Source organism: Pinus tabuliformis, chromosome 6 (genome assembly GCF_031772625.1).
Source record: "Pinus tabuliformis cultivar Carrire ecotype Pingquan chromosome 6, CPIR1, whole genome shotgun sequence".
In the NCBI taxonomy this organism is placed as follows: domain Eukaryota; kingdom Viridiplantae; phylum Streptophyta; class Pinopsida; order Pinales; family Pinaceae; genus Pinus; species Pinus tabuliformis.
The window spans coordinates 1,794,208,572-1,794,232,645 of NC_142292.1; positions in this window are offsets into that span (position 1 = coordinate 1,794,208,572).

The window sequence follows — 24,074 nt, forward strand, 5'->3', positions numbered from 1 at the left end:
AATTTTGAAAAGTTAGTAATTTAATCTAAGTATATTACAACAAATGTATCTCTTTCATTATAAAAATTTATGTCCATAGTTCTTTGGAATATATCGCGAGTGTTCATAAGCCCAAAATGCATCTGTGAGTACATAAATGTAACCCATGGCATGCTGGAAGTAGTCTTATCCTAATATTTTGGATTAACCAGTATACGGTTGCATCTGGAAAAACTGTCAAGCATAGAAATCCTCTCTAATCCAACCAGTTTCTATAGAATGTGTTCCTTTTTAGGTAAAGGAAAATTATCCTTCAATGAAACTTTATTCAAATTTCTTAAGTCCACGCACAGCCAAATCTCCCTGCTTTTCTTCCTCACTGGTACCAAGTTAGCTATCCAATTTGAAAATCTTAGAGGGATGATGATGTTTGAAAATAATAGTCCCTTAACCTGTTTTTCAATTAGCAATAGAAACATTGGGTTAATTCTCCTTAACCTTTATTTAAAATGTTTTTCATTTTCTTTGAGAGGAATAAGGTGTTGAATGACAACCTTGTCATAAACTTTTAAATCTTCATACCTCCATCAAAATATATCTAAAAACATTTTCAACAACTCTATATACTTCGCCTTCTGCTCTATTTTCAAAGTGTTAGAAACTTTGAACAATTTTCGGTTTTCTTCAGTTCTCGAATTGTATTCTTCCATATCCCCTTCACTCGGCAGAATTATAGCCTTAACAACCACATCATTTAAATCAAACAACCTCCATAAAGGAGCTAAACCTCTAGGGATTATGTTATTGTTTCACTGAATTATATCTTTCCTAGAGAAAATATTTAGGAAATCTTTTTTTCAATGTTTTCCTGCATAACCTTATCCTCTTCTATCAATTGGAGTGCTAAGAAATTCATCATTCCTTTCAAGAAATATTATGATTTGATGATCATCTTCAAAAACTTGTGAGTGCCTAGTATTTTCCATGGTATAAGGTCTATGTCTGATATTTATTTCATATTTTTCATTAGGCTAAATAGGAATTCTAAATGTGGTAGCAATAGTAGCCAAACAATCTGCAATTCCATTGTCTTCCATGGGAACAAGAGAGATTTCATGTTCAGAAAAAAATAGGAAAACATATCCCATACCTATTTCTAGTAGGCCATCATCCTTCAGTGTCTAGTTTTGTAGATACCTTTGACTTGATTCATAATTAACTTTGAATCTCCAAAAACATGAAATTTTTTTCCTTTCTTATCCCTTAACAAGTTCATGCCAATAATTAAAAATTTGAACTATGCTACCTTTCTTGTACAATCAAAATAAAATTTGTATGAATGTAGTTGACTGGTACAATCTGGTAGAATAATCAAAATTCCTTCTCCATAAACCTTCTCATAAGTAGAGCCATCAAAATATAAATTCTAGAATTAATTTGAAAATGTTTCAACCTTCTCTTGTTGAAAACCAACCTCAACCTACTGTAATTCTTCCCCATCAATACATAAATCATTAAAGAAAATCTGAGATCCAATTTCTGTATCGACTACAAAGACGGGACGATTATCTCGCTAGGTTCTACTTCTTACCATATACACCATTTGAACCTCTCTGAATAGCCTTTTTAACTCACAAAACAAAGGGATTTATGCATAAGACATGTCCATTGACAATGTTCCTCCTAATATTGATACCCAAGACTGAGATAGCATCATGCCAAACCTAGCTGGAATATCTGCTACCACTATGTCCATCATCACACTCTTGGATGGTATTTGTGCCAGGGTTATGACTAGATCCTTTATCAATCCTAGACATTTTACTTTTCTTGATTCGAATAAGAACACATCCTTATAAGGCATGGTAATATGAAGTCCTAAATGGTCCATAACGGAATTATGCAATAGATTGTGGGAAGCTCTGGAGTCCAACATAACATTATGAAGGATCATATCATGTATGTTCAGACTCAAATAGAATGGGGGAACATCATCATTTATACTAGTCACATGTGGACCAAAAACAAATTCGGGAGCATCATCATCTAAATTCAAGGAATCTAGTGAATTGATATTAACCTAATCATTCTTTGAACTTTTAACTACAGGAAATATTAATTTTCTGTATTATTGATTTCTTAAAAGTTAAAAAAAATTAATGGGTATTTTCATCTTACTGATTTCACTCTCTATATTGAATGCTGACTTTGCTTTCTCCATTTCTTTTAAATGCTTCTTAGCTTCATTTTCTTTTCATCGACTTTCCTTTTTGGGTTCCCCTGATCTCTTTAGTATGCTTCCTTGACTTATCTTGTTGTTCTACTACTTCTTTTTGTGGCAGAGTTTTAATAGGAATAATATGGCCTCTAAGTTTGTATTGTCTTTGAAAATATTCTACTACATTGTTATAACCCCGTTAGTAAACTACTGAATAAAAAATGTGGATTCTATCCTTTTCCCTTGGCATCCCAACAGAAATATCATACTTCTGCTTAGTAGCAAACACTTGTGTTTCTTTATCATCAAAAAATCCAATTTGTTGTTTTGTTTCTTTAGTGAAATCTTCATCAACAAAGCTATCTGGAAAGGGGGTCTAACAACTTGTTGATCTTCAAGCCCCTTCTTCTCCTTTGGATAATTTTTTGAACTTTGTGGCCTCTTGAAATTTGGATTCCACACTTGAGGTTGATTTTCACTCTTGGAAGGAGACAATTTATCAACCAACTTCTCCATTATTTCCAACATTACATCAAACTTCATATTCAATGAGGAAGATGATTTTTCCTTGAATACCACCATTCTCTCAAATTTCATTTTTGTTTTCTTGGCTAGAAAATTTGCTTCTACTATAATAGAATTACTTTGCATTGCTGCCAGGGTGTGAGGATTTATTTCTCGAACTCTATAAGCTAATTTGGCATCAAAACCATTGGGATAATGTAATAAGGCTAATCTAGAGGGGGATTTTATCTCAATTGGAATTGAATTGTAAACTCTATTAAATCTTGTTCTGAATTGTTAGATTGAATCTCTTGGATTCCATTTTAAACTATCATATTCAGCTAATACCTGTAGGAGACTTTTCTTCATCTCCCACCTGGTGAGAAATTGTTGTTCAAACTGTTGGAAAGTAGCAATGCTAGTTGCAGGTAAAGATATAAATCATTTATTCACCTCTCCTGACAGAATTTGTGCAAAAAGTCTCAGCTTGACATCCTCAATGTTGACCTCCTCTAAATCAATAAAATCATTAAGCTTGTCTACGTGATGCTGGGATGTGAGAGGTATAATTCCATTAAACTAGATTAAACATTGTCCTTAATTCAAGGGGAGGTCATGTAATGGACCTTGAATATTTAGAGGTGCATAACTTGTAGCCATAGTGTTGTGAGATGAAGTTACACTGACAATAGGAGTTTGAAGAGCATATGTCAAGGGTAATGAAACTAATGTTGTATTAGCTGATGAAATGGGATTATGAAATCCCACAGAAAACAGACGAGTGGTTGAAGTAGAAATGATGCAATGGAAAATAGGAAGGTTGCAGATTTGGAGATAGCTACTTGGAGCTCATTGAATTTTTGTTCTAATTTCTAAATATGAACCCAAATTTATTGGTCTCACAAGAGTAAATCTAATTTAGTGATGACAAAACTAGGAAAAATGTCTTTAAGTTTGTTTGATTAAGGACAATGTCGGAAAGATCACTTTCAAGCTTAGATTTGAATAAAGTAAATTCAAATTTAATATCAAACTGTAAATCCTCATAAACTTCTACCTTTCTAGGTAATGAATGAGACGTTTCTAAGTGAATAGTACCTTTGTAGATTCTCTTCTCAACAAAATTTTCGAGATTGACAAGACCTGTGGTGGATTCAGATCAAGGTTTCTCCAGGTATGGACCCATTGATGCACCAAGAATTCACCAATAGGATCTTGTTAGATGATCCAAAAATAATTTATTATCATAGGTTATAAAATTGAAATAAAATAATTATTAATTTAAGAAATTAAATTAATAATTATTATTCTAGAATGATTAATTATTTAATGGAGACAATTAGAATTAGTATATTGTTGTAACAAGATATGACTCTGCAAATGTGTCGTATCTTAGGCTCTATTTTAGGAGATTAGTTAGCTAGTTGGTTTGAATAGCATTTAATGTAAATGGACACTTGTTATTTAATAAGTGATCCATAATTAGAGGTAGTTAGGACATGGAGCTTATAAATAGCTCATTGAAAGAGTGTTTGGTTGTTCGGGTGTAAACTCTTGCAAAATCAATTATGTAATTATTTTTTTTATTAATAAAATTACGTGTCTGAGGACACTTTTGCCATTAGATCTCCACAAAATTACACAGTGTAGTCACTAGAGAAAACACCTAGCAGCCAAAAACTGATGTCAAAATCTCTGTTTTCCCTTAGAGATCTATTCTAAACAATGAAATCACTTGGGGAGAATCTATATTTCATTCCCTAGAAACGATGCCAAAATTTTATCACTTGGAGGAAACCCTAGTTGCGGGAAGACCTCTAAGTCAAGCTCAAACCGATTTGAGGTTGAAATGTTGGCCCTTTCAACATAGAGAGGTATATCTCCCTAAACTTAGCTACCGAAGGTCACAGTCCTAGAGGGTTTCCAATAAGTCCTATGACCATATTTATTTAAAAAAAATTGGGATTCGTTGGACTGTAGGAAAATATAAACATTTGGCATGCATTCTGACCCAGTTAGGCTTATATAGTCACATGTTCAATGAGGAAAAAATTACAAAAGTGGTATAGCAACATTTCCTTTGACAAGTTTCAAGAAATTTGGCAGATGATGGAGGAAAATCCATGTGATATATATGTAGAAAAAAATAATTATGTAAATATCTTAATCATAAGAAAATGGAGCACAACAAACATGAATTCCAATATCAACACTTAACTTTCAGATGTTGAGGAGAATATTATACCAAGGGATAGATAGGGAACTAAAACACAGGAATTTTGCAAAGCTACTCACATAAGTTGTTTTATATATAAGTCTAATCACACAGTAAGTACAAAAGACTATGTTTCGAAAGTTCCAACCCTTTTTACTTCTTTAGAAACTTCTTACATAGAAAGTACATGAGCTAATATGTTTTTATCTAACTTAATTACAATGATCTAAAAATAACAATGTTTATTTATAGGTACATGCATGTAAAATGTCTTTCAAAACATATATGTTTTTCCAAAAAATAACGTGCTGTAAATCATGCTAAAAATGAGGACTAAAAAGTGCATCATTGTTATGTCTCTTTCATTGGGAATCCATCCTTGTCATTCCTTCAGAAATGGCCTTATGTTTCATAGCTCCTTCTTCCTCATGCAACCTTCTTGCAATTCGCTGATAATCCCATTATCAATATGTAGCTACCATAACTAATAATTTAGTGACAATCTCACTATCATTCGGTAACTGTCGGAACTGATAATTCACTGACTGCCTAACTATCAGTGTTTTCCTGTGAAATATCCACCAAAACACATTGATGATGAAAATGTTACCATTCTTCAGTACTTTCCTATGCTAAAACTATGACAAGCATTTTGTCAGCTGAAAAACCCAAATTTTATTTTGATAGCGTGGGGTCAAAAGCTCGAATGACCAAAACCATATTCTGCTAAGAGCAATGGATGCTTCCAACAAAACATAGACATTGGCCATCTTGCATCTTTTTGTTTGTCTAGTTTCTATGGGAATCCTTTTCTTGGTGGCCTTTGTTTTCTTTGACTTTTGGGAAGTTGTAGCATTCTCCCTGTTTATGATTAGGTCTTTTAACAAGATATCATCCACATCTAAAACTTCTTTAGCAAGATGTGGGTTCTACTTTAGTTTGATGTTTAATCTGAGCTTGTTCCAATTCAAAATTTCTTGATCATGGGGCTCAATCATCTCTCTTTTGGTTTTTTCTAGCAATTGGCTTCGTATAGGTAGGATTTTAGTAGGAAGGTGTCCAACAAGGGGGTCATTAGTAGGAGGGCTCTCAGTATGGGGTTTTTCAATAGGAGGAGTTTGAGGAGGAGGATGGTGTTGTCATGATTTTCTGAGCCTATCACTCCTTCCACTATAAATTGTAGGCACTGGATGAATAGGGGGAGATATTTTCTCTGCCTGCTTTCTACTTTTGGTTTACATAGTACCATATCCTTGAGAGGAGGTTCTGACCTTAGGGTCTTTTACTTGTTTGGACTATTTTTTAGAATCTATTTTCCCACCCCTTATAGACTCAGGAGGTTGGCGCTGAAAACGCCCCCAAAAATTAAAATGACCCCATGTTCTCCCAACTTTTGCTAATTGGTTTTTAATAATTTTATCAACACTTTATGATAGATAAAATGCGAAGATGGCTCTGTCCTAGCTCGAATCCAAGCAACCATATGTTTCAAACCTTCTAATAAAAATCAAGAGGCTTTGATTCTTATCTGACCTACTATATCAGTAAAAAAATGAAAATGGCAGAGGTTGACCCTGTGGTAGCACCCCTTGCAAGTGAAATAGGACTGAACAATTCATAACAACACATTCCATTCCTCTTTTATCCATGCCCTTTGCACTCCTTCCCTCTAATCCTTCTCTTTTAATTCTACTTTTAGGAAGAAAGGAACATTAATTGTAGATAGAATGTGACTTCTAAAGGCATTCTCCCCATTAGTGGGAAAAGTTGTGACCTCAAAAATTAACTCCCATTATCAGCATGGCTTCTTTTTTATTACAAATATTTCATTGATACTGCAATTGTCAGCATTAAAAATTTCAAACTTAAACAAATGTGATAACATACCACAAGATGTCATCTATCAACCTCATAAAAATAGCCATCCTGAAGGGCATGACCAATCATTCGAAAGGCCTTCCTTGGATTCTAATGCAATATTCCATACATTTGTGGGCTCTATTGGAACCTGGTGATAACTAGTGTTCATGTTGACCTCAATTAATACTTTGTCACCTTGAGGTGGTCTAGGAGGTCATCAATTCATGGGATTGAATATTTTTCCTGACATTTAATTTCTTTAGTGTCTAATAATCAATGCAGAGCCTCCAAGCCTCATTCTTTTTCTGTAAAAGTACAATCAGGCTCCCACTGGGTGAGGAACTTGGTCAGATGTACCCTTTTTGTAGCAACTCTTGGATATGTTGCTTGATCTCTTTATTTTATAGAATGTAGTGTTGATACATTAGCCCATTGGGTAGAGGTGATCTATGAGTTTTATTGATTGAATGCTTGACCTAACAGTGCAAGTGTATTCCTATCGACAAGGAGCATATGTCATTGTCCATATTTTTCTACTCTCTGGAGGAATCCTTCTCAAGGGCCATGATCTTCCCCTTAATTGGGAGATATCTTACTACATTTCTTAGTAGATATCAAATAGATGGTGTTAGGCAGGGCTACATCTGGTATTTTGTACAACTTACTGCCTAAAGAAATAATAACGGTGTGATGCCTCAACCATGACACTTCCACGAGTATGGTTGGTATAATAATACATCACAAACTTCAAGAGGAGAAATGCCACATAGTACCTCATTCTTGAAGGGTTTGATGTTGTAGTAAAGACAACACCGCTGGCTGATGTGAAGATCTCATCCTTGGTGGAGCCACTTGATGGTGTATGGTTATGGGTGTGGTTTGGTTGGTAGACCGAACTGCTTAATGACCTCTATTGAGATGATTTTCTTTTGGCACCAATTGTCTGTAAAGAACTAAAATGGAGTCCCCTTTACCCACATATGTGATTGGAAGAGACACTCCGCTTCTTCTCAATGTTTGAGATCAATCTTCTGGACCTTGGTGGTGGAAATGGTGACACTGGGATCTGCATCAATTATCTGCTTCCTTGTTTCACTCTCCTTATCAGGTTTTGAATTAAATTTAGAATATACATTTGACTTTGAAGCCTTCAATTCAACCACCAGTGACTGTTTGGCTTAACACCCACTTTTGTTGTGATTAGGGCTCTTATGCAACTCACACCACCTTTTTTTGTCTTGTTTTGACTTCATGGTGTTGAGTCTTTGCTTACAGCTTCCACAGATTGTCTTGGGTAACCCCGTCTTGTATTTGTCCTTTTTTTTTTCAATTTAGGGTCAGGTTTCCCTTTTTCTAGATTAATAGATACAAATTCTATCTTCTTTTGTTTTAACTTCTACTCGATCTTCATAGTGTATTAATAGGCGTCACCATGCGAGGAGATGCCTAGGAACTCCATCTCATCTTGGATGTATTATGTAGACAGCCATGGTACTTGGGTATTAGATGCCACTCAGAATCCTTAATACCCAACTTTTTGTGAAGAGTATGAAAAATATGTGTGGACTCCACGACATACTGGTCCCTTCCTTGTCACAGTGTGGTCTATGTTATGTACTTATGTTCATAGCTCCTGACAGGATAAGATCGTTCCTTGATGGTATCTTGGAAATAATTCTAAGTGGGTGTGAATGAAAACAACAAGGATTTCCTCTCATCCCTCTGCTCGCAATAGATTTCCCACCAGTGCCCTACATGGGGGGCATCTTTAAGGAGTGAAAAAATAATCTTCTCCCTATTGGAAAAATCATGAACCAAAAAATATCCTTCCAACAAATTTAACCATTTATCTATGACATATGAATCTATTTGGCCTTCAAATATGGGAATATCAAAGTTTACTTGTACCTTAAAGAGAGTAACACCTCTAGGGTGGTTTATGTTAGATAAAGATACATCACCTGTGGGTATCCGCCAAAGGATTTGGGAAAATTTGTCCGTCATTGCATTCCTTTGTCACTCTAGGGATTCTTTGACCAATATTTTGAAAATATAACCTTCTCCCTCATCTTTATTTTCTTCCGCCATGGGAGGCCATCAGGGTTGGTGAGGTCAGACTTGCAAAGGTTTAACTATTTCAGGCCCTAACTCCTTATACCCTGATCTCATTTGGGACATGCATAGAAAGACAGAGAAAGAGAAACTACTAGGATACCACTAATCTAGATTTATGAAGGAAAAAAATCGAATATAGATATAAATAGAAACATAGAGATACAATGAAAGTAGAACTTCAATTCATTAATAACATAGTATTGAAAACTGTTTATATGCATAATGGAAATAACTAGCTCATACAATGGTAGCTTATCTTTGAGAAGAGATGTGGTGGCTACATGCCTTCTAAACAGTGTTAAAATGAGCCTCAAAGGCCTATTTATTATTAAAAACAATGGAAAACCATAAACATCCAAAAACCTAACCCTAGGAGATGAAGTGGAAAAAGTTGTTGGCCCTGTTGGGGTAAATTGGTACATTAATTTCCTGGGGTTGTAACTTTGGCATACAATCTCCATTTCATATGTACGATACCTTGTTAGAAATATGTATTCGAGGAATACAAATTTCAACTGAAACCCCCTATTGTAAACTTTTACTTTTCCTAATTTTAAACAAAATGTTGTTTAGGGCCTCAAAACAACTCTCAAAGTGAAGGACCCAAAAAGCTACAAAAAATAGTAAATTGTGCTACAATTAAAGAAACTAAAAGAAACAATGGTGCGGGTATAAGTGGAATATGTGGGTGGCCATTAATATCCACCTGGATCAATCAGATTTAGCTCTGCAATATCGACCACAAATCTAGAGGATGGTTTGCAGAAGTATGTGTGGAGATAGAAAATCCAAAGCTGGGTGGAACCTGAGTAGAATATTGAGAAGAGGAAAGGTTCCATATGAAGAATGGATTGACATGAAGAGGAGATAATTTTGGTGGGTTATCCATAGAGTTTTGGAAATATATCTATGTTGGGAAATATAATTGGTATTGAAATCACTTCATTAAGTACCAAATCAAGGTTCGTGTACTTGCAAAGTTCATGTGCACAATATGTGCTAAGAATTTTATCTTTTATCATAAAACAATAAAGAAAATTTTAATCTAGTAAAGGAGATTGAAAGAATGAACTAAATCAGGGTTAACTCTTCTCAACTTTACACATGTTCTTCTATCAATCTCTAGAAGGTAAACTATGCTTTCAAAAACAAGATTAAATAACAACAATTGAATTTATTCTACATGCATCAAATTGAAATGACTAGTTTAATTATTTTAATTGAATGGACTATTCTAGTTGCATCTAATTGAAAGGGCTACTCTATTTGTTGAAATAAAAATCTCAATATATTTCATCAATTTGAAATCTTATTCTATCTAATAGAATGGAAACTGATTCTAAAACTAGACTATTATAAATCAAATTCATTACATGGATTAAATAGCATAAATGGCATTTCAAGTAATGAGATATTAATAGTGTGCACAATGGAGATCTGAATCAATTCAAACATCTAAATTGTAGACTAAGTTGAAATCCTTGATGAAAGGAACTAGTAATTAAAATGTTTTTGGTTGTTTTCAAATTTAAGGAGCACTCGATCCTATGTTAGGTAAATTGACTCAAGCTTTGAGTCAAGGTTGAATAGGTTAAACAAGGGTATTTTTGGGCCACGTGGTATTTTGTACCCCTAGTTTTCTACCCATGGTATTGAATGTAATGCAGCCTATAAAAGGTTGGCAAGAATTCATTGTAAAGTGGGCCAGGGTGGTGAGTGGTGAAGGCTCACATGGTCAGGGGCTATAGGGTTTTGGCCAAGGATAATGAAATTTCATTGGGTTGGGTTTTTCACAGGAGAAATATTTTGTGCATTGTGTATGATTTACTATTGTTTTTGTGGTAATATTATTTTTCCTCTCAATAAATAGTTTAATATATTTGATAATTTTTCTTCATTTGGTATCGAAGCCAAGAGTTGGCTTCAAAGGGACGCTTTTGTCGCCAAAGATTTACAGTCTATAAACAAAGCTCATAAGATATGTTGTATCAATGTAGATATAGGATCAAAAAGGGATTTACAGGATCCGTTTCATGGTAAAAGCATAATAGTGGTAAGGTAGTGAAATCTCAATTAATGTAAGGTGTGGAACTATAGACGGGGATATGGGTCAATAGTTCTTCACAATATATGGAAGTGGGGCATGTGTCAGGACCTCCATCAACATCTTCAATACATGTTAAATGTGGGTGTTTCTGATAGCTCCAGGCCTCTCTAAATGAGATCTATGTATGTGGATACAGTTGTTGGTCTGTAGACCATATCCTTGATTTTATCGTGTCCTAGAGGAGTTAAATCAGGGCATTGAATTGAGACTATGGAGATTTCCCATGGCGGAGGAGGATTCAAATGTGAAAATTTTTCCTCTTGTATATTGAAGAGGGGCCATTAGGGTTCAAATCTCACTGGAGCTTCGCTATATGATGTTCATCGATGATAATCAAAGCATTGAGGGATATTTTTTTCTAATGGGTAAGCCACCACTGAAGGTGTAATCAGTAGGTAATCAAAGTAGTCATCGTGTTGTGCTTTTTTTGTGACAAAGACACTAGACATGGATTGAGGTGATGCGCCAAAAAAGACTTTAGGTGAAGTGAAATGGACTAGGTAATTCATTCGTCAAGGGCACAAAGGAGAGATGCAGTAGCATTGAATGAGAGCTAAATGGGTGTATTAGGCATGGCCAATGAAAATAATGTGAATTCCATATGAGGATGAATCCAGATGGAAGGATGTCAGAGTCAAAATAATTATGTGGGGATGTTTGGTGAGAAGCAGTCATGATGCTCATCCAAGGAGTAGATTGGATGAGTGGATCTGGGTTCTATCACTGCCTGAAGGTGGAAACAAATTCAAACACATTTGCTTTAGTTGTGAAAAAAAATGGTCAAGTTTAGTGGAACTTGTGATCTAGAGGTCGGTGTTTTGTTTTTTCAAATGCAAATCTCCATGTTTGAAGTGGTGTGACGTAGCTTATCCTATTCTTGAAAGTTTTCTTCATTTGATTGTTCGACCTAGAAGTGGTCGAGAGCAAGATAGCCAACGTGAAAGTTCAGATATATGCCAAACAAATCAATGTTAGATCAGAGATGCAACATGCATATGAGTGGTGGAGTGTGGTGTCGGCACTCATCTATGTTTCCAAAGTAATTGACCACAATGAAAATGATGTGCAAGAAAAATCTCTTGCTCGGATGCAACAATAATGTGGTATTCAATGCTAGATCATTTTTTGTAAGTCATGCCAAGAATGGATCATGGAAGGTTCAACGTAAGAAATGATAAGCTTAGAAAATGGGCTATTGAAGATCCATGAAATATGATAGCATAAGGAGAGAGGATGGGTTATGAAAATGATAAAAAACAAAAAAAATAATAATCACTATATTGAAGTTAAAAAATTTATTACATGTAAATGTGCATATGGTTGTAAGACCTCGTATGGCATTTGTACCCCGTGGTAATCACTAGAAAAGTATCGGTAGACCTAGGTGATAGGGGTTATGTTAGGTTAGCAAATAACCGAAGTAAAAACTTTGAGGGGGTAATGGCTAGAGTGAGAAGAGCTTGGTTGTCTCACTTGGTAACGTTGGCTAGATTTAGTCAAGGAATCCCAAGTCAATTTTAAGGGGGGAATGTTAAGTAAATTGACTTGGGGTTAGAGTCAAGGTTGACCAAGTTAAGGTATTTTTTGGGCACGTGGTATTGTGCACCCATGGTTTTATTCCCATGGTATTGCATGTAATGGAGTGTATAAAAGGTTAGGTACACTTCATTATAAGGTAGGCCAAGGTGGTGAGTGGTGAAGGCTCTCTTGACCAGGTTGGCCAGGGTTTTGGCCAAGGATAATGAAATTTCATTAGGTTGGGGTTTTTCCCAAAGTTGGGGTTTTCCAAGGAGAAATATTTTGTGCATTGTGTATGTTTTACTATTGTTGTTGTAGTAATATTATTTTTCCTCTCGTTAAATAAGTTAATATCTCTGTTAATTTTTCTTCATCGTGTGCAACAAAATCAATAGTGAGTGAATAAATATTGAATAGATAAACTAAATGAAAATAAAATTCTAAATAATTAAAATGAAAATGAAAATAACATATAAAATATCTTACAACTATCCATTGTGACCACCCATTGAGTGTAAGGTGTTATGAATTTAGTTCAAATAGGCTAAGGACACATTCACACTTTAAGAACAAAGTACTTGTATTAATAAAAGAAGAGAGTTTTCAACAATTTGACACAGTTTCTATGATCTATTCTTCATTACCTAAACTTGTAGATCAAGGATATATTTACACACTAGTGAATTAACAACATAAAGAAACAAATGTTGAGAGGTAAGTTCATAGATTGACAATTTTTTTTCTTTTTTAATGTGACTATGAAACAGATCTGACATGATTTTCTTTATTGTAGTAAATCATGTAGATCTTATTATTCTACACATCATCTACATGAAACTTGCTCACCTGATATCATTTTTTCCAAGCTTGCTTGGTGCTGAAATTGTTTCCTAAAACCCTTGTACACGAACAAAGTTGTATTGACCTAGACGTTTGATTGAATAAATTCCCATTACAATCGATATTTTGAGTTTTCCCAATGGGAAGATAAGTAGAAATTAACATTTTTCATATGCCCATGTCCTTTGTTCACTTTAAGACTCTCCAAATCCTATCTAACCATGTATTGAGCTACGAAAAAATTAGTTAGCTACATAAATGTTACAACTTAGTAGCTGTTAGCACCTAAATCTGCCTTAGGCTGAAGAAGGCAAAAATTAGGGTAACCACAAACCACGCTTAGTCTGGTAGCTAGCCCTACCAGAGTAGGATAGGGCTCTCTCTGAGTCACACTCAGTGAATGGATAGGAAAAATGGTCTGAGATGACTTACAATGTGATATTTACCTTAGGCTAGTAAGTAAAAAGGATTTTGGAAAAGATTTTCGAAGTGACTGAACTTCTGAGATGTATATGGGACTGGCGCTTAGCAAGGAACAAAGAATTGAGAATGAAGGCACAGATTATTCTGTGAGGCAAGGTAGGTGGGGAGAGCAGCAATTTTAACTTAAGGTGACGTAGAATGGAAAGACCACCGAATATAGTGAAAAGGGCATGGTTGCATGAATCCTTTTCAATAGAAGAATAACAATGTACATGAAATTTTCCCACAGGTAGAGCAATATAAATTGAATTCTACCTAATCTCACTTAGAAAATTTCACTAAAATGAAACATGAAATGAAATATGAAACATAACAAGATACATATGGAACATAAGAACACATTTTCTACACTCACGACCACAAGAATCTCATGAAACAGAGTCGCTGCCTTTCATTAATCCTCTGCCAAAAATACACAGTGCAGAAACAGAGTTTCATTCCCACAGTCTCCAAGAAGTTACAAGCCAACCAACCCTTTGCAAATAACTTTTCTTACAATATATAGAAAGTGTAGAGAAGAGATGGAATGCCCAGGGGTTTGGAAGTTACTCAAATCATTTCGAAAAGGAGATGGAGAGCCAACCATCAGCTATAGGTGCAGTGTTCTCAAGCATGACATTTGGTTGTGGTGACCCTTTGCATTCTTTGCCACTTGGATAGATGCCCACCTGGAGAGAAAACTCTTTAAAATCCGCCTTTGGTGCCAAAAAACCGAAGAGTGGATGACCAGGCCCACTTGGAGAAGTCGCGACCCGAAATTTTGCGAAACGGGAGCAAACTGGGCAAAATTTCCTTTGTGCGCCACGCGCTTTTCTCTGTGCATCGCGTTTCTTTGGGGTCTATTTTGGGGCACTTGAAGGTGTCCAAAATGTTCGCAAGTGGGCTTGTTGGAAATCTTGGCCTGTCTACTTTCTAACCCCACGCGAATTTCTAAATTTGGTGCTCATTTGCCCCTCCAAATATTCATTCTCCCAAGACTGCTTTCTCTGTGCCCAAAAAGTGGCTGAGAGGCCATTTTTGGGTGTTTTTTGACCTTTAGGAGACCCAAAAATTATCAAATTTTCTTGCCTGGACACCAATAGATGTATTTTTCGATGATGAATCCAAATATGCAAGCCATTCCTCATTTGTAACTCTGGAATTTTAGCACCGGTGGGGTGCGTGACGCACAGGTAGAAAAACCCTGTTTTTTGAACAAAAAATTTCCAAAAACACAAAATTGCACCAGATTTTTTGAAATTTGGGCTGGGAGCTCTTTATGGAGTGCCATATTGAGCCAAGGAAGCCTTAGCCAAGATTCTAAGCCTATCTTGCTCTTTTTCCCATTTTTCCCTTCTTGTGGCTTTCCTCAATTTTGCTTTCAAACTCCTTATTCGGGCTCTCAAACTCAAGTTCTGTGCCCTATAATGACGAGCCATGTGTCTCAACAGTGTGTTTTCTTTGTCAGCCTTGTTCAACATATTGTCCAGGTGCATGTTAACTCTCTGGAGAATAGACTCACGATCATCAATAACCTATTTCTCCAATGAAGTGAGTTCAATCCTCCTCTGTTGGGCAGTTAGGCGATCCTCACAGATGTTCTACAGCTCCATGATCACATGTTGGTCTTCCAGCTATTTGTTCCTCTATTCCAAATACCTGATGTTCCAATTGGCCATCTCCAACTTGACTAACAAGGAGTGAATCTCTGTCTCTTGCTCCTGGAAGATCTCTTTCAGTTGTGCACTTTGCGGACGTGTATCTGTATCATCATCATCATGAAGGAGAATGAATTCGGTCTCTCGTTCACCTGGTGGCACACCTGAAGGCCCCTCCTCATGCTTGGGCTTCTTTCCCTTGTCCTGTACCTGTATTTCTGATGTAGGAAGCGAGGCCCCTTCCACCTCGGGTGGAGATAACACTCGCTTTGATGCTGCAAACAAAGGCCTGGTGCCTTTCGGATAGCCTCTCTAATATGTGATGGAAAATGGCACCACAGTGGTCTCATGGTGCTCATGCTGATGAGAAGGACCACCTATCTCATGCTTTGCCTCTGATACTACTTGTGGAGCGCTGAAGAATTCACAGGAGATGAAGTCCTCCCAAGCAATGCCCTGCAATCCCAACTGATGATCCACCAAAATCTGGATAAGAGCGAAGTGATATACAATGTTGAGCTACTGCTGAGGGGTCTTGTGTTGCACGAACTTTTTCATTTTCTCTATGTTCCCATAGATGAAAAATGGGAGGTTCATCATACGCACCCTGGTAAAGTGCATGAGCAACCTGATGTGATAGGCATAAAGGCGAGAAAACCTCCCCTCACAACTAAAGTATTACATGATCAATTTCATGAGTGGAGCACACTCATCTCTCAGAAATCTGAATGGGAAAACTCTAGTGAGCTAACTCAAACAACTGGCCTTAATGTAAGGCTCATAAACTTCCCTCTCCACCTTCATCTTCCTGTGCCACTGTTCTCCGACATTTGGTATGCATGTTGTCACTAAGATGGTTTCGGGTGTCAATGTGAAAGTGACCCCTACCATGATAGACTGACCTCCATGTAGGTGAAGTGCAAAAAGATGGGCAAACTCATGATGAATTCTGACATTTGCCACCCTGTGAAAAAATTCGAAACATGCTAAGTGCTGGAAACAAGACATAGCGAGAGGGCATGCCTGCAACTCAGTGAGGGTGTTTGGTTCATCCGTGAAATGTCTGCCACTCCTAGGTCTCAGGGGAGCCTGTTCTCCTGAAGCTGTGCCACTGTGTGTATCCCCCTCATAATCTGATGAATTTTCTGATGCCATCAATGTTGCTTGTACCCTGAGTTCAGTCCTGCCATTTGAATTCAATGACACTGATGAATGCTTTGAAAATATGTTACCAAGGGGACAATAAAACAGGGGAGTGTTAGGAGGGGAATGATGAAAAGGGGAATAGGGGTTTAAAGGGGAAATTTATCAGGGATTTGGGAGTGTTTGGGGTGTGTTATTGATGGGGTAGGGTTAAGGAACTTTTGAGCTATATGTGTAAAGGGGACAAAGGGATATGATTGCAATGTAGCTAGGGTAACTATTAGGGGAAAATTCTCTCGGGAAATCAGCTGATCAAGGTAAGGTAGGAGCTTATTTAGCAATTGTGTTATTGTAGCAAAAACCATAGCTTTTTTACCCTTTTGTGTCATTTTTGTTTTTTCTTAAAAAAATTTGTTTTTGGTCTCATGGTCATCGACATCATATTTTTCTTTAAGCTTAGGATCAGTGGTGAAAAGATTTATGGGCACTTTTGCAATTTTAAGAGCCAATTCCAAAATTTTTGGGCGATTCGGTGCATTCTTAGGCTCACAGGCCTGTGCGCCGCGTGCTTTGCCCAGTGTGCCGCACGCGGAGTATGTGACACGCCAGTGCAATGTTAACACTATGGCTGGGCTCCCAGTGCACCGCGCACCCTGAGTGCACCGCGCCACCATGTGTGTGCGCGATGCACTTTAAAGGTCACCCAAATTCGCTTGAAAAATAGGGGAGAGGGTTTGAGGGTGGTTTCTTTAGGAGAAAAGGTGGAATGGGGGTGGAAATGATGAGGAGTGAGGGGACAAGGGGAAGGGAGCAAAACCTTGGTGGCATCATCGTAAACTTGCAACCCCATCCATTGTTTTTCATGGTGAATTTTTCATGGTTGGCCATTGTGCTTTGGATATCATTCAACCTCTTAACAAATACCATATTCTTGACAAAACTTGATGAGTAGATGATGTTACAAGGCTTACCTTTCAATTTGATCGCTTTTTCCAAGTTTTGAAGTGGTTTGGCACCGTTTTGGGCTGCTGGACTGTGTGCGCCGCATGCAATCCCCAGTGCACCACGCGCCTTGTATGCGCCACGCCCGTGTAATCTTTCAACAATGGGCTGGCTGCGTGTGCGTCGCGCTCCTGCCTGTGTGCGCCGTGCTTCCCAAATCGCCTCCCAACTCACTCAAACGCTCACCATATCAACTTCACACCTTTGTAAATGTCTTCTCCAAGTCATTTAGCAGCACAATACCTCTGCTTTGGGTCAAAACATGTATATATAGGCTTGAGAGAAACTGGTTTGATTTTTTCTTCCTTGAAAACCCCCTTTCTAATGTTTTTGTTTTGCACTTTTTTGTTTTGACTTTTTTTAAAAACACTGGCTTTTCATTTTTCTTCGAAATTTGGGCTCAAATAATGAAATTTGTGGCATTTCTTTGTAGGGACTGTGTGACTGGGCGTCTGGCTTTGAAATCCATGACTGCATCTGAAAATGTCAACTGTCGATTTTTGAAAAAAAATTTCATAGTTGACCTTGTTTGACTTTTCTTCAAAACAGAGTTTTGAAGAAGAGTCGATGTCTCTTGCGGTGATGATGAAGCTTTCTGAATTGTAGGTGTATAAGATCTCCTTTTGGCCTGCATGGCTTGTTCTGGACATGTTTTTTCAACGACCAAACTGATGAATTTCTAAACCCTAACAATAAAAAATGACTCTGTCCTACAATATGACCAGTCCTTGACTATCATGAATTTCATTGATTACGAACCAATTCATGAACCAGCAGAGGCCAGACATGAGGGGAAATGAGTAGCATGACTTTGTCCATCAGATCATGGCATGTCCCTAGCGAAATGCAGCTTCGTGGATGGAGTGGGACACCTAAAATTGAAATGCACAAAGAGCTTTGATCTCTGACGAAGGGCTGATCATACCGACTCTAACAATAGCCACACAAATATGTTAGTCAATTTCATAAAGAAAGTCTAAATTATGGGAAATAATGATTTAATACCATTTTTCATAGATGAAATGAAATTAATAAGCTTATGACCTATAAATATATATATATCAAAACGTATATGGGATGGATGGAAAAATGATCTAACCCATCTTAGGGAACTCTTTCTTCGTTGCCAATATTATAACTTCCTTCTAAATATGGATACATGTGCCTTTTGCATGGTATATGGGAGGTTTTTAGATTTCATAATCTCCAAGGACCAAATTTTATCTGTCAAATGTTGAGGCTATCATTAATTTACCTCCTCCACACACTATTTTCCAACTTGAATCTCTTCAAGGGAAGCCTCATTACTTTCCTAGGTGTATTAGCAACTACGTCAAGATGAAAAAATGTTTTATACATATATTAAAGAAATGTGTGCCTTTTGTATGAGATCACCAAGTTGAAAACTCCTTTGATTCTTTGACAATCCCTATTGTTTTGCCCATTACTGAACCCTCCTGATTTTAATTTAGACATTTTTTGCTATCTCACATCCTTTGAATCCACTATTGGTATGGTTATTGTCCATGAAGATGATATGAATAATGAACATGCTATTTATTATCTTAGCAAAGGCCTTATTAGTCTAAAGCTTTATTATTCCCACTTCGAGAAGTTGGATTTGATAGCTATTTTTGCTTCCAAACATTTACGAAATTACATAGTCTTATCAAAGTCCATGGCCATTGCTAACTCCAACCCTCTGAAAAATATCCTTAGTCAACAAATCATTTGGGTAGAATACCTGAAGCAGATTATAAGCCTTCAAAATTTTTACCAAGAGCTTTTTCATTTTATAAATCCAAGAAATATTTCAAATTTGTTGAGTTGTTCTTTTTAATCCATGTTGATGAAGAAGTTATGGCTAAGGAAATATTACATGTTGAATCCTTATTCCTCATTATCTCATCTAATCTATGGTATGGATATGTTCTCCTCTATGTCCATTTTCTCTCTGAGATTTATTCCAATAAACATCAACATCTATGCCACCAGGTTAGGAATTATGTCATTACCACTTATACTCTATATTTTCTATGTCTCACTCATGAGGAGGCTAAACAAGGATTAAATGATTGCCACACTGGAGCATGTGGAAATTATCTATATAGGTTTGCCAATGCTTAAAACCTTTTGCGCACTAGGGGATTTTGGTCTTCAATCTTTAAAAATTATATCATAACAAGCCAAAGGTGCTAAAAAATATTTACTGAAAGTATGCATGCTCACCCTACTTTGCTTCACCTTGTGGTTACTATTGGACCCTTTCCAAAATGACGCACTCATTTTAGGCAGTGTAAGCCAACCTCGACCAATTGACACCACTACATCATTGTAGCATTGGAATACGTTACTAAGTCTGTTGAGGCCATGCCCACCTTCTCTAATTATGTCACTACTAGGACATTATTCATATTAAACCACATCATTACTAGGTTTGGGGTACATAAAATGATTGTGGAAAATCATAGTTCTCATTTTTCAATCATATGACGATTAAATTAATAAGCAAGTTGGGTTTATTCTAAGAACAGTTTTCACCCTATTATCCCCATAGTAATGGAGAAGTAGAGTCCACAAAACATGTCTTGAAAACATGCTTTGATTTGTGGGGAACCATAAGTCAAATTGGCATCTTATGCTTTTTTCTGCATTATGTGCCTATCAAACCTTAGTCAAAAGTATCTCGATGTTTCACTCCTTTTAAGTTGGTTTACTAGGTGGAGGTTATAGTTTTGATCAAGTGTAGGATTCCATATTTGAAACTATCTATTGAGCTTTTACCTACCACTTCCTTTGAGGAAGAATGTCTCCTATGCCTGGCTCATCATGATGAACAACATCACTACAATTCCATTACTAATGAGACTAATAAGAATCATGTTGAATTCCAATATCATAAGTCTATTCAAACACATTCTTTTGTGCAAGGGGGTCTAGTTATGATCTGTGATCAGGATAATTACAAGTTAGGAGCAGGTAAGATAGAGTCCATCTGGAGTGGTCCCCTATCGTGTTAAGCATATTACTAAGAAAGGGGGCGATGAGTTAGTGGACCATGATGAAAAACATTTACTGGAGCAACGTAATGGGATTTATTTTAAGAAAAATATGTATGTGTTATAGTTGCATGGTGCTTTCACATATTGTTTTAGGTTTGGGTGTACTGTGTTTTTCCCCTTTTTTATTTTATGTGTGTCTAGATTACTTTGAGTGTTTTATTATGCATTGTTCTTCATTGGAAAATGTCACATGCCTTTAGGATCTATGTAGGCTTTAGAGACAATGGAAACCTTAGTAATAAAAACCTAGCTTCCATTTCTTAGGCTCTCCTTTCACCCACCGATGAGCTTGTGAGTTTAGGGGGAATTTTTCCTAGCTTTGTGACAAAGAATGTGGCTAAATATACTATTATAATTGAGCTCTTGTCTGAGGCCACTTCCGTTGGAATTCATTAATTGGTTGTGAAAATTCACTCACAAATCATAGTATCTCAGCTGAACTGTGTCTATTTGTGAGGAATCTTGTATTGTTTCATCATTATTTGAGGGTAAATCTCTTGGAATGAAATTTTAATAGCATTTCCTAAATTCATATTCCTAGAGAAATTAACACATTGGCAGATTCATTAGCCAACTATGTCTTGGTTTGGCATTTTTCATATCAATTTTATAAACCTTTCATATAATATAATGATAAAAACCATCAAATAAAACATCATATGAATAGCATGAACATTTGAATGCCAACATAACCATCATGTGTATACCAGATATCCAAAAAAAATATTTTTCATCCTAAGTATGTTGGGTATATCAATAAAAATTAATGTGTGAGGGCTACGCTTGTAAGCCACTACTTATGTGTAACACCCTACTCTCACATCTACATAAGAAATCAGCCAGCTAGGGTAAACATGCGACGAGAGGCCACTATGATATGATTTGACCACCTAATTCATGCTAAGGAACTGGAACCAATGGAAACACACCATACAGACCTTCAACATCAGCCTTACGACCCTCAGGAACCAATCCACCGCTTCAGGAAACTTTCCCTTGGTTCCCACTAAAATTTTGGACAACTAGACCACTAGACGCTGTCATGCTATGGGAATGCCAACATTCAGAGACCTCTGACCACTATCACAAGCCTACCTGCTAGCATCCAAGCACTCTTTTTGTTAGTTCTTTGCTAGTGTCTGCAGGAATTAAGCCACATTTTTAGGCCCATAACCTAGGTCACTTCCTAGAATGGAGTGATAGCTCTGTTAGCATCCTATAATTTATAGGATAAATTGATGATTATCTGTTGATTTTCTCCCATGAGATGTTTTAAATAATTATTACATTATGCAAATTATTTTCAAAAGTTCAAAGAAAGAAGAAACAAAATTGTGATATATCAAAAAAGGAGAAAGAAAAAGGAAAAATAAATAAATAGGGGATATATATGTGTGTGTGTGTGTGCGAATACAAAACAAAAGAATAAAATATTGGAAAATAAAAAATAATCCGCTATAGAGAGCCAATAAAAATGTCGCTTTAAATGTTTAAAAAATGTCAATTTCATACAATTTTAAACCTTGGCTATAATGTATTTTGTTATCAAATAATATGACAGAGTTCATTTGTTTTTTGCGGTTAAATAACACACTCAAACTGATGACCTAGATCAACAACACCAAGATCTACGGCAAAGGGGTCATTTCGACCCCCCTCGAACTCCCGACAGTTAACATAAGGAGGGGGGATGGGGGAGGGAGAATTCCTTCCGCCCAAACGACTTGGGGCGATATGGATTTTCTTGGAGCATTTCATGGGTTCCCCTCCGAAAACTACTTACCACCTGGACCCCCCCCCCTGAAAATACCGCGACTCGACTCCTACCACCTATCTTCTCATCCGCCAACCCCCTCTCACCGCATGTCCTTCCATGTGACCACCTCCATGTCTAATAGTCATTTAATGATCAAATAATTACTACCAAATCCAATATTGGCGTTATTGCATTTAAATTTCTCGTTTTATATCCATTTTCTCAATAATTTCCCTTGCTCCATAATGTCAAGTTTTCTATTATGCAACTGACCAAACTAATATAAAAACCATTGGAAGTATGAAATTCACTCCTTTCACCAAACTATTTATTATTCAAGTCAAGGACTGAGCTGCCACGAACTATCAACATTATAAAACCCTTTTTCCTCCTTGAAGTCAACCAATTTTCACCTAGGTTACCTTGTTCTTTAGAATTATTTCTATCAAGCATGTTTTGATACTATTTTTATGCCTTCCTAATGTTCTATTCTAGCGTGTCAACACACAAGGGAAAGGGGAAAGTTTCGAAGAAAAATCTCATGATTCCCCTTCTCTGTTGTTTTGGTATCCTATAATCAAAACCCAATATGAAATTGCCAAGAGCCAGTGTCAATTCGACCTTTACGAGCTTCACAGCTAGGCAAAAAAAAAAATCTTGACAAAAGTGATGATCTAAACATTTTGGAATCCCTTCACCTTGTTGAAGCCTCAAAAATTGCTGTAACAACATTGGGGAAAGCCACCCAGTCGGGGACTTGAATATCATCCCTTATGTGTTTGGATTAGTACCTCCGACTGGATATAGTGGAACCCGTTTCCCAATAAAAATGTGATAGGATGGATAGGGTGTTGATGACCATAAATGCGGTGATAGTTGGGGTAGTTTTAAATTGGAAGACATGTATATTTAACCTATCTATTTATTACCCAAGATTTTACTTACATTTATGTGATGTAAAATGACTATCTTTAGTGTATGATAATGAAGATTGATAAAACACTAACAGAAATGTTTTTTTTAAGAAAATTATTCTGATTAAATAGTTAATCAAAACAATTGATGAAATATATCACATTCAAGAATCGTTCAAACATTTGTCATCTATGTATTGATGGTAACAGTCCTAGCATTTTCAGAAGTGAATATATACAGAACTGCATTAAAGGAGATACATGTAACAAACAATACAATGAGAAATGGCTATAAATTCATAAACAAATAAGTATACAATGATATAAGTACATGATGCATATAACTACTCTGATGAAATAAATATTTCCAGTCCAGTCTTTTTCGTTAAGATGGTAGCAAATGTACAAAAGTGCAAGCTTCCAAAGCCTTCTTCACAAAACTTCAGGAACCTAACCGAGTCATTTTCCTAAGACAAAATTTAAAAGTACAAAAGTGCAAGCTTTTGAAGCATTTCTTTATAAACTTAGGGACCCTTTATTTCATAGACAGGAAAGGGTTTATATAATAAGACAATGTACACCAATAGATATTACATGAAAGTTCCGAGGAGGTTTAAACAACTCTCCTTAAAAGAAGTGGCAAAAATACAGAAATAGAAATTGTTGGAATGACGAACTCAATAATGCAATGGTGTCTACACTTTCATTCATTGTCTGAATT